Consider the following 17,117-nt stretch of genomic DNA (forward strand, 5'->3'; position numbering starts at 1 on the left):
CAATGTGCTGGCACCTCCTGTACCAGGGCTTTAACTGGTTCTCTATTATTACGCATGAATAATCAGCAGCTTCTTCTGGGCTTTGAAAGAATGGCTGAAATGGGTGCAGATTCTTCTGCAGGTGGTCAGTATGTAGCTGACTATGTTTTCCTTTTTGAGGAAGTCTTGCACCACCAGGTTGATGCAATGGGCCAAACACAGGAGCCTGAAATAGCCTCCGTCTCACATCACCTTGACTATGTTACTGCCATTGTCCGTGGCAACAAATCCAATTCTAAGACCTCTGAGTCACAGCCATTCATACACTTTGCTGTTAAATTCCTCCAAGATGTTAAAAAGCTGCAAGTGATTTCTCCATCGTGAACATGGCCACTGTTGCATGCTTCTGAATGCTCTCAAAACTTTCTTCAGGGCCAAGACATGAAGATATCTATTGCATTACCCCTGCAAAAGTGATCCAGTGTGCAGTGATGCAAATGTGATCAGTCGCCTGACAAATGTTCCACATGTCTATTGTCAGGTGGATGGTATGAACATCACTTTGCTGCATAGCTCGTACATGCAGCTGCAGCACATGGTGATGCTGCACTGGAACAACTACTCTGGCAAAATAGGTTCTACTTGGTACCTTCCATTTTGGGCAGATAGCTGCCACAAATTCTAAGAATACCACGCCTTCCACAAAAGAAAAAGGGAGGAGGTCCAGCGCTAACATTTTTACCAGCTTCTCATTGTACAAATGTGCGATTGGGTGGTTTCGTTCGTAGGGCCCCTCCTGCCTAAACATGCCCATAATAGTGACCTAGATTTTCTTATTTTCTTGGGGCACTGACAAAGACGTCTTTTGAGAAGTAGATGCTAGTGGTAGACTCAATGTGTGTTGTGGTGGTGGGGTAGTTACTGTATGCCTTGGTGTCTCCATCATCTCACTCTGAGTCTTCTTGTGCCATTGTGGAGTAGCTGAGGTGGGTGAATCTGTTGGCACACTGCTGGGGACAGGGCTGCTTTGCGTGAAGAAGATGCCACCCTCTTCTTTCTTATCATCATCACCTTTCCCAGTGACTTGACTTGTAGCTAATGTTTCCCAGCTCTCCTCACCACCACAACCATGTTCAGCAATTGTTTAAGGTGCTCCTCCCACTTAATTGTGTGTTGTTTTTTCATATGAGTCATCTAGCCTCCAGTTCCATAATGTGTACCAGGTTTACCTCGATGAACATTTGTGTTCTCCCTCTTTGCTAACTGTAAAAAAGTCCCAAACTGAGGAAGAGTACTTTTTTACCAGGCCACTGCCAATTCCTGAAGATGAATTGGAGGTAGGTGGGCATGTCATTGATTGCCTCTCTGCTTCTCCTGAGGCAGGGTTTGGTGCAGGTCTCAGCTGTAGCTTTGCAAATATGGGAGCTGGTGGTGGTAGTCATTGTGAAAGGTGTCACAGATTCTTCTGTGACACCTTTCACAATGGCTACCTCATCATCCTCCTCTTCATCCCCTTCCATTAGTCTAAGACTATCTGGAACTTTTCTTTTCCCTTACCTCTCCTGTTGTCTCCTGCTCTCTGTCGAGATACACTCCATGTACCTATCATCATCATAAGAAGTAGTGCTTGGAGAAAATGGTGCTGTAGTACCCTTCCTTTTCCTTGCTGGAGATGTGGAAGCCAATGATTTGGCGGAATTATTTCTCTGGATTTAAGCTATTTCTACCCATCGGCTTCTTATGTTGTTGAGGGTAGCCAGAGACCATATAACCCACAAAATGAAACAAGGTACCCATATATTGGAAGTCGAACTAAGGTTTTAATGCCGCCCATGATACATAGAGGTTTTATGCCGTACAACTCCCATGACCAGCGACAGACCGGGAACCTATTTCATATTCCAATTCATAACAGATTTGATTCCCTGTCAGGCTTGTGGGAGGTGGATTGACCAATAAGGGTTCAGTCAGAAGATACTTATGTAGAAAATAACGACTCCCCTCTAGTAAAGGCCTGTTGAGTAAATGTGGAACCCCAAGACCCAGAAAGCCAGACTCTGGATAGTATAGATTATACACATTCAGAAAGGTTAAAAACTGCTCCAATGGGGGACCAAAATGTGAGAAAGGGAAAACCAGATAATAACTTAGTTAAAGCCATTAATTCGAGATACCATGCTAAATGCCTACATGAAAAAGACCCAAGATTAAAGCATAAGAGTAAGCTTATTGTAAGTACAGCTGAAAGGGAGGTGGAATTTCCTGCTAGTTACGAGTGTGGAGGTAGGAGGGAGGAACTAACCAGCAAGGGGCGAAATTTCCCAAGTATAGTAGAGAAGGGACTATTGTCCTATGTAAAAACTAGGGGGACAGTGCCAGCTTCTAACAACTTCTCTCATGGAACATAGAAGGGCTGGAAAAATTGGCCATTCCAGAATGGAATGACTTTATCGATACATTCCATATCTGCATGTTCCAAGAAACATGGAGCATGACCCCACTCCATAAAAATGGGTATGCTACTTATTTTATCCCAGCAATTACGGAAGGGAGAGGACGGCCATCAGGTGGCCTGCATATATGGATTAGTGTGGCACTGAATTGGGCTGTCACTGTCCATAATTTATCCTCAAGGGACATATTATATATATCTCCCAAAGACCCGAAGGTGGGAAATACATTGGAACTGTTCTGTGTGTATGCTAGAGGTTCCCAGGGTGGTCAATCCTCACCCACAATTGCATTATTAGATGCGACACTAGCGGATATTTCCCCAAGGTCCAAAGTGATACTAGGGGGTGACTTCAACTGCACTTATGAACCCTTAGCTGATGAGGAGGTGCTTGGGCTTAGTGCAGATGATTGGAGGCAGTCCATTTCCCATTTAAATTTAAAACCTATTAAGAAATGGTCGGCTACAGCACTACAAATGAATGCTCTAACCTTAGAGCATAATTTACGGGCTCTTAATGGGAGGACTGTTTCAGATCCCAATCGGGCAGTGACATATGGTTGCCCGTCACGCATAGACTATATATTACTGGACATTCAATCATGGGGTAGCCTAGTGGATATGGATGTTAGGCAAACACAGGACAGTGACCACAACCCACTTTGTATGCAAATCAACTGGGGGAGTGTGATTGAAATGAGGAATGGGTCTCTGATGATTGCCAAATAAGTAATCCCCACAAACTGTAACTGGAAGTTAAAATGGAGTAGGGTAAAATGCGAGGAGGAAAAACTAATTAGCATTAAAGAGTTGGTGCAAGCAGGGACTAGAGATTTAACATCCGCCAGGCTAGCACAGCCTATTTCCCCAGAATGTAAACTAGCTGACTCCTATAAGATCCTAATAGACAAAATAGGTGTTTTTGTTACTATAGGGGAGAGGAGGGGTCCTATCAATCTAAACCGAAAACCCCTGAATAGCTCTCCCAGGTATACTGCTGAATGTAAGGAAAAGAGAAAGGCAATAACAACTGCCATCAAGAGAAAGGATCCGATAGCAGTAAGATTAGCCAGGAAGGAGTACAATAGGAGTATTAAAATAGCCAAGAGGGATTGGGAGAAAGAACCTGGCAGCAACTTAAGGTTGCTGCCAAGGCAAAAGACTCAACTCTGTTCTGAAACTTGGTCAACAAACTAGATAGAAGAGGGGCAGAACCAATATCAAACCATATAACGGAACAACAGTGGCATTCCCATTTTTTAAAACTGTATTGTGAGAAAGTAGATTTGGGACAATCATCAGGGGTATATAACGAACTCAGTATGGAGACCCAAACGCAGATAGAAGCCTTTGCTCCTCAGGAAGTGCAGGATGCTATTTCCCATATAATACCTGGCAAGGCGGCAGGCCCGGATGGGCTGCCAGGTGACCTACTTCTGTATGACCCAAAATTATGGTCCGACTTCATTGCCCGCATAATGAATTTAATCATGCACGGACATCCTGTCCCCGAATCATGGAAGGGCGCGGAGGTTGTAACCATATATAAAAAAGGTGATAGTGAGGACCCTGCCAACTACAGACCAATAAGTCTACTTGATACAATTCAGAAGGTAGTCGGCAGGGTCATTGTTAACAGAATAGGGATATGGCTCAATGAAGATAATATTCTGACACATTACCAGGCAGGCTTCAGGCAAAATGTGGGTACGATGGACCAAGTTTTCAGGTTCTGCGCAGTATACTGGAAATCTGTGTCTGTCGCAAAGGGTAGCCTATATTTGGCCTTTATTGATTTAAAAACAGCGTTTGATGTAATCCCCCGCGACAAGCTCTGGAAGGTTCTGTTGGATATGGGGTTTCCGTGTCGCCTCCTGGAGCTCGTGGTTAGGCTCTATGAAGACAATTATGCCAGAATCCGGTGGGGGAGCCAAGGCCAGTTGACAGGGAGGGTGCCAGTCGACAGAGGGGTTCGCCGTGGCTGTGTGCTGGCTCCGACATTGTTCTCCCTCTTTATCAATGGGGTGGTAGACCATTTGAGGGAGGACCCTGCGGATGCCCCAGTCCTGGCCGGAGAGAAAACACCTACCCTCCTCTTCGCTGACGACACCCTCCTGATGTCCAAAACACCATCGGGTTTACAGAAATTGCTTGATCGCTTTAGTTTGTTTTGCGACGAGCGAGGGCTAACCGTCAATAAATCTAAGACGAAGCTGATGGTGCTATCTTCCAAAAAAAAAGGCTAGGAAAGTTCATCTTACGTTAAACGGGGCTGCGCTGGAGGTGGTGGAAGAATTTGACTACTTGGGAATCAGGTTGAGCAATAACATGAAATGGGACCCCCACGTAGCAAAAATGCTCCTAAATCTCAAAAGGGTTTCCGGAGTTATTCTGAGGAATCAGTGCTTGTCTATTAGCAGGCCAATAGCCGCGGCCCTCGCAGTTTACGAGGGTAAGGCGTTAGCTTCGGCGGTTTATGGCTCTGAATTGTGGGGTGGAGAGAACATAGTGGACTTGGTAAGAGCTGAAAATAAGTTTGTGAGAGACTTAGTATTGCTCCCCTTCTTAACCCCTTTGAAGCCCCTCTTTAATGATATGGGTAAACGATCAATTGCGGATATAGTACGTCTCTGCCCTTTGCCATTTTGGGTGCGCCTGAGAAGGACTACTGAATTGGAAAAATATGCCTTGGTGTTGGACGAGTTGATTAAATTGAATGCCTCAAAAAAGATAAAGTGGCTCAATAAATTGAGGCAGTTGGTGGTGAGTTTAGGAATGGCTGAATTTTGGATTTCCCTGTCCCCACCCCATAAACAAATTGTTAAAAAGATATATTGGGAGTGGGTGGAGGCTGAGGATCTAAAAAGCACAAAGTGGGGGCCTTTGACTAACCAATTCCTGGAACACAAGCCAACTAGGAAGCTAGAGCCCTTTTTGGATTATATTCAAATCCCAAGAGATAGATCCCTTTTCTTGAAGATGAGATATGGTATACTCCCCCTTAAAAAGTTTACAAAGGGGTAGAAAGGAGCGACGGATCATGATGTTACCTGTCCAGGCTGCCCATGCACGAAAGAATCTCTACCCCACTTTTTGTTTACTTGTAAGGCTTACAAGCATCCTAGATCAAAATGGTTAAAACCTGTGTGTAGGGAGTTGGGTGTTAGAGATTTCAGAACTGCACTACGTATTCTCCTAACTGATAAAACATCTTTGTATATTGTCTGTGGGGTTGCAAAGTATCTTGCTAGTGCTTGGTTCATATGGACCAGGCTGTTAGGTAACACAAAAACTAATCTCCCACTACCTCTAGATATATGAATATTACTGAGTATACACTACAGGCTTTTGTAATTACCTTTTCATTGTATATGGATTTTAACCCTTTTTAAGATGAAATGGTTCTAATATTTTGTACACTGGTTTTATGTATATGGATTTTAACTCATTTTAAGATGAAATGGATGTAATACTTTGTATATTGGTTTTATGTTTAGTCTTTGCAATGTTTGTACTTTTATGATATGAACATATTGAATAAAGTATTACCAAACCAAACCTCAAGCATATCATTCACCTTCTATCTCATTGCTCAACCATCCATGCAAGCATATGGCACAGGGCCACAATAGCTGGACACACAAAATGACTGCCAGCCATTGCCACAGGGTCATCAGCAAGAACAACATAGAGCAAAAAGGCGTTGGGAATGGGAACTAACAGAAGAAGACATGCAGGTCTATGGCAAAAGCACACTGACGACCTATACAAAGTGGCCACCGACTGACCTCAAGAAAGGAGGCATGGGCGCTACATAATGATATAATAACAACACATGCAAGCCTATGGCAAAAGCACACTGGGTGCCTGCGCAAAATGGCAACATGGTCAAGCAGCAAGCAAGGAGGCAAGGGGAACAAAGCAAAGATATGCAGGCCTATGGCAAAAGCATACTGGCTGGCTACACAAAATGGCTGAACAACAACAAGGAAGCATGGCCGCAAACAGAGAAGACATGCAAGCATATGGGGAAAGCACACTGGCTGGCCACACAAAACGACCGCCAGCCACATGGTCAGACAACACAACAACCAGCAAGGAGGCATGGTCACAAACCGAGAAGACATGTAGTCTTATGGGAAAAGCACACTGGAGGTCTACGCAAAATGGCCACAAGCCAGATGGTCAAACAGCAAGCAAGGAGGCATGGGGAAGAAAGAGAAGATATGCAGGCCTGTGTCAAAAACACACTGGCTGGCTACATAAAATGGCTGTCAGCCAGATGGTCAGAAGAACAACAACCAGCAAGGAGGCATGGTCACTCACAACCAGAGAAGACATGCAGACTTATGGCAAAGGCACACTGGGTGTGACACATAATGGCCACCAGCCACATGGTCAGAACAACAAAAACCAGCAATGAGGCTTGGTCACAAACAGTGAAGCCAAGTAGACCTATGGCAAAGCACACTGGCTGGCTGTACAAAATGGCCGCCAGCACATAGTCACAACAACAACAGCCAGCAAGAAGACATGATCACAAACAAAGAAGAAATGCAGGCCTATGGGGAAAGCAAACTGTCTGGCTACAAAAAACAGCAACCAGCCAAATGGTCAGAACAACAACAAGCAGGAGGCCTGGAAAACAAAGAACACATGCACATGAAAGGATTGAATATATTGGTCAAAGTTTTCTGATATATCTTTGAAATGGCATTAATGAGGGATATTGGTCGATATGACCTCCAATTAAGAGGGTTTTTAGTTTTCTTTTGGAAGAGGACAATATAGGTTTCTTTCCAGGAGGATGGGATCAAAATATTAGTATCAATATAGCTTAGTAAATTCATAAATAACAGTACAAGAGTAGTAATGAACCTGCTATAAAACTTCAAAGGAATGCAATCTGGTCCGGTTGCCTTGCCAGCGGGGAGGTCACTGATTACTCTCTGGAGTTCCACTGCTGAAATATCACTTTCTAATAGATCGTGCTGCAAGGAGGTAATTTGTAAAATCTTAGCATATTCTATAGAAGCACTGGCTTCATGTCAAGGAAAACATTTAGACTCACTATAGAGTGTTTCATAAAATGTACAAAAAGTAGAGCTAATCGCTTCTTTCTTGGTGATTATATGACCCCGATGGTTGCAGATTGCCTCTATATAGTTTCTACGTTCTTTCTACTTGCACTGCATGACACAAGATTCTCCCCATGTTTTAAGTATTCTCAAGGATCTTGAATGGGTCAAGCATAGGTGCCTATCAAATTTGTCCCAAAATTGCTCCTAAATGAGCATTTTTCTCACATGAAGCAATCTCAATACAGTATCTAAGCTTACAGTATTACCTGTCCGGGATTTAAGAATCTGCCCTAGTGCAATTTCCATATTTTGGATTCAATCCCTCAGTTCTGCTGATCTTTCTGCTTCTCCTTGTCTTCACCAATGTGTAGGATAGTATAGCCTCCATGGCAATAGCATTTAGGCAGTCTCATACCATGATGGGAGAGGCAGTGTGTATGTAATTATTGATGTATTTTTTTGATAACATTTGCGATATAATTACCAGAAGACTCATCATTAAGGAGAGTCCTCTTAAAGATCTGTCTAGTTAGATTGAAGAGGGAGCACAAAGAACTCTTTATAATTGTAAGACCAAATGGGTTACGGTTTGAAACATTTCTTGGGTCGAGATCTACTGTAGCATAACTGATTAGACTATGGCTAACTAAAAACACTTCCATCTGTCACATTATTTTTGAGGAGCAATGTAAAAACTGTATCCCTGCACTTGCTGGCGCAAAATGTAATAGGCATCCACCAGATCAAGAACTTCAATCTTGTTTTGGACTTAAAAAATGGGCATGTGAGTTAGTATAGTCGGTTTATGATTGAATGTAATGTTGATATTCTCACACAGTCAGAAGGGAGCTTTCCAATCTGACACTTACATCATAAGTCAATTAAATCATGATGCCTCCTCGGTGTTTCGGCCATAAAGAGCACATATGGTGCTAAGGATGCTGTATCTGATTAGCTGACAGACTACCCACCTCTCAGTAAGATAGATCTTTGAATTTACCCCTGTCCATGTGTGTTTTTGGCAAGCGAAGTGGACACAGATTGATTGAGTAAAGCTAAGCAAAACATTATAGCCCAGTTGTACAAAATTAGAGGCCTCATGGCCGGACACGTGTCTTTCCTGTAAAAAATTATTTCTTGTCAGAATTATCATAATTTCAACCTCACTAAAAGTATTTTTTAATATTTGCACAACGCCCACGTTAGCCCAGCAGTAGTAGCTTTAACACTGGGCTAACATTCTCAGTGTTTGTTCTAGGCTGCATCATAATTTAAAGAAAAAAGCATTAACTTTCGCCCGAGGCAGTGACCTCATCCATAATATCATCATCTACTCTCGTATCTGAACGAGTAATTGCAACCTGAACAGCACCTTGGCAGCTTCCTCAGCCAATGAATTCCCTGCAACATGTACACCAACACGTTGATGACTCAATGAGCTCAGGCAAAACATTTTTCAAAGTTGTCACTTCACCCCAAAGAAGCTTATGCCTAACAGTTTTTCCTTTAGAATCTCTGAATTCATACAAGCACCAATACGGTAAATTATCATTAGAGGCCTGGATGCAGTAATAGGAATCACAAGTTATAAGTGTGGGGACTTCTGAATCTCCAAAGCAAGAACTAACATGTTCAATTCACCGGCTGCCTATACAGTCACCCAGGGTTTCTGGATACATTTTTTGTGCCTGAAATACACCATCTTTCATGACACCCATAACTGCAGCCACCGGCTGGACTAAACCATCAGTATAGATTATGAAAGAATGGTCAACTAGAGATAACATACATTTCACTAAGCAGGGGGTATTCCTGTTAATGCTGGAGATATTCCTGCGCTCTCAAACTGGGGAAAAAAATATATTCTATGAGTAGCTGTCAAAGAACAGGCCCACTGGATTCTTCTAGATTGCAAGGCTTTTGCATTTGGAATGTTGGCCTTGGTGAAGGTTTCGAGGGCTGGAACAGGAAAGACCACAATTATACTTCTCCCAGGCGCTAATGGTCCCTCCTTCTTTTTAGCCGTCTGAAATTCAGTCAACATTTTTTCAGTGGAAGCAAAACTTATTTCCACCTTAGGATGTAAAGGTGATTTATAAGCAATCACAAGTGTTTCCCCTTCATTAAATAAACATATGTGTAACCACAGAAACTCGTAAATATGCGGATCACTAATTCAGCAGAGTTAACACATGTGTGTAAGTGTCTAAACTCGAACATGTCAGCATGTAAATTCCGGAAAATACAAGTATGTTCTGCAGTCAAATGATTATCAGAAAATTCAGGTTAAATATAAAATCCCCAAAGTGTTTGAAGGTTTTTAAGGTGTTTTATAGTTGCAATAGAGCACATTTCACTAAGAAATGTGGTGGCAGACTTTTGCCTTCATTCAAAAATTCATATGCTAGAAATAGGGCGGTAAGAAAGGCAATTTTTGTTTTTTGAAATTAAACTTATAGCCATTTTCAGCGAATCCCAGGATAATTTGATCCACCCTGGATAAATGTGCATTTAAATCATTGTCTGTGATGTAAATGTCTTCAACATAAGACAATGCTTTTGAGTCAATTTCTTGTAAAATAGGCATCACTCAGGAAGCAAATAGTCGGACTGTTCTTTTTGCCATGTGGGAGTTGATATAACAGTTGCTGTGCTCCCAATGCTGAAAAAGCGGTCAAATTCCAGCTTTCAGGTGCTATATTTTTATGGAAAAAACATTGGAAATATCTAATGTAGTTTTGTATTATCTTATGAATTATAATATATAATATATATTAGGCCCATGCTGTTTGAAATCTGTAAAGCAAAAGTTCATGTGTGACTGTTTAAATGTTGATAGTCGAAGAATATACGATAAGAAATCAGATTTAAACACTATAATTCATAGGAGAGACACAAGGCTCAATGACACCTTGATATTCCAACTGTAATAGAATTTCCCTAACTGGGCAGCGTTTAGCTTCATGTCTAATAGGATATTGTGCTCGCACCTTTGGTCTGGACTGTATAGGTATAAAATATAAGGTGAATCTTTAACCAACCCACTGCAATATAAAATGTACTGTTTCTATGTCTGCTGCACAGTGCAGCAGACATAGAAACAGAAAAAATGTGTAGGAAATAGGCATTTATCCTCTTTTCACCATGTTAAGACCAGGTTTTTCCTGGTCTTTATTTTGACAATGCCGCCTAATTACACCACCCTTAAAAATTAGGGCAGTGTCAAAATCAATTGGTGTTGAGGCAGAGCGCCCAACACAACACCCATTGCATGCCCCTTTCATGCTAAGTGTAGCATGAAATGTGACCTTATTTTCAAGGCGGCACTAAGCCACGTTAAGTGGCTTAATGCTGCCTTGTAAATAAAGCAACTGGTTTATCGCCACAGGAACATCAAAAAACTGACTTTCCTGTGGCAATAGGTGAGTGCAAATATGCCCCTCAATCTGAATGTTCAAATCATAAATTCTATCTTAAGGGCTAAGCCGCTGATCGGGAGTTTGAACTTGCACATTTTCATCAGTCGGTCTTGCCACCAGAAACTCTTGATGAGACTGGGGAATTATTATTACCTCTGCTGCACTGTCATGAATAGTTTTCACCCACATCTTGTTCTGAAGAAGAGTTCAGAGTATTTGTTGCATTTTTTATGGAAATTCCTGTGACTTTCTTCTTTTTAAACTGTGTTTTTTGTTGTGAAAGTTTATGTTTCCTTTTTATATTGAATACTGAATCAGAGGAACGCAGTGAGTCCGTCTTGGATTTAGCATACTCCTCCTGTCTGCGATCACCTCAGCCCTCTCTCTCTTACAGCTTTTCTGGAGAGTCCTGCAAAGAATAAGAATACTGAAGCCTCTCAGGATAATTAATTTTATCACAGTCACAGTATAATAGTACTTGGAAGACTCTGATTGCAGGGATCCAGTCCGTGTTTTAGTTCTAGAATTTCCTCTGTTTTTATCCCAGCATTTTTTTGGAGACTATGGAGCCTGTATGGTATTTTCAGCTTCTGACTTACCTTTAATTTATAACTTCTTAGCCCTAGATCCCAAACTATATTGATCTATAGAAGTATAGGTTTTAGAAATGCTTTTGGGCTGCTCGTGGTCCCTATCTGCAGCAGGAAGTAAAGGGAGATGTTGGCATATCACCAAAGAAGCTGCCTCCTGGGTGATATTACTTGAAATAATTGAGGATGTGATAAAGTTGGCAATTAATTTCATCCCGGAATCTAGGGCTGGCACAGTTCCATGTTCAGTTTGAATCTGTTTAAGCACTTCAGGCAAAACTGTAATTGAAGGAGTACCATGAGTAAGAGTTTAGTTGCAAGCAAATACAGTACCCTCCATATTACACTCCTCAACTGGAGGAATCATGATGAAACTGACATTGTGATGACTAAAAGCAAACTGCATAGCTAGAATCCTTTTATCTGGCCATTGGAGATGGGTGCCCCCCCTAGCCCAAATAAAGCAGTTAAAAGCCTTGGGATTCTAGTCTACGAAGATCTATCACTGAAGCCCCAGAGAGGGGCAGTGACTTTGTCTTTTTTTACAACAATGGAAATACTTTTCCATCAAGGTCATCATCCAGATCATAATTTCTCTTGTCATGTCATGAATTGAAGATGCTAACTATGGTTTGAGTCAGAGGCTCCAGTAAGTCCAAAACCAAGCCGCAAGATTGGTCTGATGTCCACTTAGTGTCTGCCACACCGGACCTCAGCTTGTGAAATTACACTGGCTTCCAGTCACTTTAAGAACCCTTTTCAAAACTTGGTGTATTATTTTCAAATCTTGATTCAGTAAAGGCCCAACTTTTGTGACCTCCAGAATCCAGAAATACAGTCCTAAGGCGCAATCTGAGGTCAGTGCTCCAAAATCTATTAAAGGTCCCAAAGTTTAACAGGAAGAGATTGGGTGGAGCTAGGTTTTCTTTGCTCGCTCCAGGCATCTGGAATTTCTTTCCCCTTAACATACAGCCACGACTTCCCATACAAGTTTAGGTCATTGTTAAAAACCTGGCTCTTTAGACAGGTGTTTGGTTAAGATTTGAGTCACTCTTGCCACTGTATTGTCAACACCATGAAACCTTTTTGGTGTACATGAACTTTATAAATATGTTTTAACTTAACATTAATGGCCACCAAACTAATTACAGGCACATCTAACTGTGCTAGCCCTGATTGAGGAACCCTTGCTGTGTCAATATTCAAGTTACTTTTAATGAACTGCATCGGATGGTGATACAGTGTAGCCAAATGATTTACTAGAACAAGCGCCTCTTGCTGTGTTAAATGATTTTCATTCAGAAATGGCACATAGCCAGCTAAGACCGGCTAGGTCACGCCCCTTGTTACTGAGAGGTCCCAGTCTCATATTCCAGGGGGTATGTGGGAGGGTACCTTGGAAGATATTGTGCTGTTCCTGGTAAGTTAATGGGATTTCTAAATACTCACAAGGTGTATATGCAGTGGGAACAGCATCCTCAGTGTATGTGTGAAATGTCTGTGAATTTGTATCAACTGCTGGAAAATAAACCCAAGAATAAAATATTTCACCCCTAAACACTTCGTGAGCCTCATCCATGAAGGTAACATCTCTACTGCCATTGGTACGCCCAAATCTATTGAAATATTTGGATACTGCGTGTCTACAATTAATAGAAATAATAACTGGTTGCGCTACCATATTAAACAATGGAATTTGAAGAAAGAAAACACTATCAGGAACTTTCCTGTTAAAAGACCAAGCTTGATCAAGCTACAGAAATGAATAGGTGTTTTCTAATAATCCATAGGAAGATACACCCTTTTCACCACAGACATCTCAGCATAAAGGTAAAAAAGGACCCTTGGGAACACTCAAAAAACCACTCAGGAGATGTAAAACACAGATAGAACTGTGTTATACGGTTCCTACAAATTTAGTAGGATTGTGTATTAGATCAACAAAACTGAGTCTTCTCATATCATCAGGAAGTGTTCGTTCAGCTAGCTCAGAGTACGGCATCTAAACTCCTAAACCTCCAGAGTTATAGATGGTGTCGGTAACCTCGAACATGACCACTCTTTTCCAATGGAATTTGTGGAAACAGAGTTATCGCTTACATTTGTCACTTTTACATGCCCAAGGTTTTGCAAACTGAAGAGACAATAACACATTTTCAAATGTTAATTGAAAAGATCCAATTATTGTATGTAAAACATGAACTGCGCTTAAAAGACAGATGAGACTCACCATTGTTATTGATGTGTTTTATCTAGGACCCCGATCAATATTGTGACCTCATGCCCCTATACGGCTATAATCAATACATATACCTATAATGGCATAACAATCAGAGCCATATTTCAGTAACTCGCCTCTGCAGTCCATGACAGTCCATGACACAGCGGAAGCCACTTCCTTAGATTCCTAGATAGCACACCGAGTTCTTTCGACATCTCAAACCCCCAGCAACCTGGGAAAGCCCAGCTTGCTTTGTTTTGATTAGTAATAGAACTCCTGCGAGCACTGTACAAACGACCAGTTCTTAGTGACATCTTTATTGACGTCTTATGTCCAAAAACTTACGTCAAACTCGGCACCTTTCAGGTATAAATATACCAACGTTGCCTTAAGCAAGCACACGGTGGTGGTGAATACTGGAGCAGAACAGCTGTCCCCTTGCAGAGAGCCCAGCAGATGCGAGAAGCCCACGGACGCTGCCCCTCCTCCTTGACGCGCTGAGAAAGATGCTGTCTTTTTCTCCTGCCGAGAAAATCCAGCTCCGGCGTTTCCAGCTTACCCTTGCGGGTGACTGGGATATCGGGTCCTGAGAGGAGATACCAGACCTCCTGCATTCCATTCCAGAGGTACGGTGCTGACTAAACCCTTAGAGAGAATTCTTGAAACAAACTCTTGGCAAAACCAACTTAACTTAAATAGCTACTTACTTACTCCCATGTGTTAGGCTTAGGTCAGGTACACTGGGGTAGGCGTAGTTAGAAGCACCAGTTGAGGTCGTTAGCCAATGTATATATGAATGTATATATTTTATTCATTTTAACTATCTTATGGCTAAGAAACCATATCAATGCTTTTACAGTATTATTTCGTAATACTCCTTTTACTGTACGCACTCTTCATAACAACAAGTCTTGCAATTGTGGCAATTCATTTCTCTTGCATGAGAAGACTGCTCAATAAATAATATCCTTTATTGAAAACGCCTGTCTCTCCATTCTCTGCATTCTGGTGAAAGTAAATCTGCACAACTGACTGAGTGAAATAGCTGCCTATTGTTTCACACAACTCTAGAGATTGACTCTTATTCTGAGGAGCAAAGTTGTCATGTTTATGCGGTTGTCGGAAACTGAATCCCTTCTTGTCTGAGCCAGGGAAGCTGATCACTTCCTATTCAGTCAAGAAAGTTTCCAGTGACCTCTGAGCTAGCTGGCACAAACCTAAATTAAGTCTAACATAGTCAGTAGAGACCTAGAAGACCGCAGTCCTACGTCTACACTGCTGTTTATGTTATTCCAATGCGCAGGGCTTATAGGGAAAATAGGAACTACACTACATTATAAGCATTATTAGAATGGTGAAGAACACAAATAATTCAACCAGGTTAAATGTTCCTAATGTTACTCCTATCTTTCACTAATAGCCCTTCACTATTTAGAGCATGTTAGGAATACCCTTCTACCAAACCCTGTTGAAATGATCTAATACCATACCTTGGTTAAATGTCTCAGGAAGCAGGCCTTATTGCATTAACAAATGTATTCCGTCTCAGTGTGCCAACCTACACACACCTCTGTCTGTGCAACTCTCTTCTTTCTTAGGATGAATGTTGGGCCCTGTGGAGGTGCATCTCATTCACAGCTCTCATCCGCTTCCATGAAAATTTCAGTGTGAAATGCCTCTTACTGAATTCAAAACGAATGCTATTTAAATAATAAAACACTGTCCTTATCTCATTCTGCTAGAGATATAAAAAACATCTTTACCTAGTCTAGGCAAAAGGGTAATCTCCTACCAGCACAAAATAAAGCAAGCTTATTGTGTTCTAGTATGTGTCCCTGAAACTGACAGCGTAGACAACAAAACAACATCTGTGTAAGTCTGGGATTAAATGTTTTAATGCATTTTCTAGTTTTGTATATTAAAACATGTTGCTAATTTTTAATAGCAGAATACGAGAAAAAATGTCTTATTTGTGTTTGATACCTACCTCCGTGTAGTTTGTCATGTCAGATTTGTGTTTCATTTTATACTTTATCTGTTATTTGCTTTACATTTCTTTCAACGTTCATTTACTTTTATTTCAGGAGATTATCCCAAACATGGATCATGTTAAGTGTAAAATAAACCGTTTTGCGTACAAAAAAGATACAAATCATTAACAAATAAGTAGATAAATTGATGGAAAGTATAGAAGTGAAGGAGACATGAGTGGGCTTTTTCTTTAGGCAATGTATCAGCTCCTTCTTTTGGATTCTCTCTCGTGGGATCTGTCCCACCCACGTCTTTGCACTTCCACTGTTAGTCCAGACCTGAGCTGTAGGTCAATAATCTGTAACTTGATAGTGAATTATGTAAGGCTGGGAAAGAACAAGCGTTCTTATTTGGAAAAAAATATTATATTCGCAAAAATATTAAAAGTCTTACAATTCTCAGTTTTCTACAATTCTGCTGAGCTGAAATCCTGTGCATGTCTCTGTGAAAGCCTGAGGGCACAGCAATAAATCTGGATTTCTTAAAAGGGTTTGTTTAAATCTAGTCTGCAGTGAGCAAAACTGCATCTGAAGAATATTTATGAAATAATGCATCACTGAGGACTGAAAATATTCAGGTTCAAAGTAAAACATCTAAGGAATGTAGCCCCCATCCCTGTTGTTCAGCTCTCCATAGCAAAAACTGCATTTCAATGAGATCTCAACCCAGCATGCTTTCTTTAACTTTTTTTTAAATGTTTACAGAATGCTTAATAAAAAATGAGACCACGGTCTTTTGTAACAAAGTCCTTCAGCAACATCGCCAAGTATGTTTGACAAGGTTGTTTTCAATGAGTATTTCTGCAGAGGCTTGTAAAATGGGCCGCCTGGGAGTGACTGAAGCTGCAGGCTGCACCATTGAATGAAGGATGTCCTTGCAAACCAATTGCCTTTCATATATTTAGGCATTGTATAATTTCAATGGGGCCTTTTCCCAAACTGCATTTTTTAGTATATTTACTTCGCTAGTGCTACTAACATACTATGAAATGCTATTCACAAAACCTACGTGTAGCTGTTCCAGCTCTGTCTGTCCTAGCTCCTAGAGGAGGGGAATAGGAAGGAGGAAGGTTTGGATTTTGAAGAGTCGGGAGGGCCAGTAAGGGGTTTTCTGATGGACCTGCACCTACCCTCAACAGGGTAAGCATTCCTATTCACAAGCAGCACTTCTACAGTTACTACTACCAAAAGGGACCCAAAACAGATGTAAATCTACCCCAGTTAATCTATTTTATTCTATGCAGCATTTATAATGTGCATGGCTGCCCATGGGCCTCCCAGCACTAGTCGTCCAACATCGCCAACACTAGTGGATTCTAAAAGGGTTAATTTTCTAGTTTTTAGA

This window comes from Lissotriton vulgaris, chromosome 2_1, assembly GCF_964263255.1.
Source record: "Lissotriton vulgaris chromosome 2_1, aLisVul1.2, whole genome shotgun sequence".
NCBI classification, from domain to species: Eukaryota; Metazoa; Chordata; class Amphibia; order Caudata; family Salamandridae; genus Lissotriton; species Lissotriton vulgaris.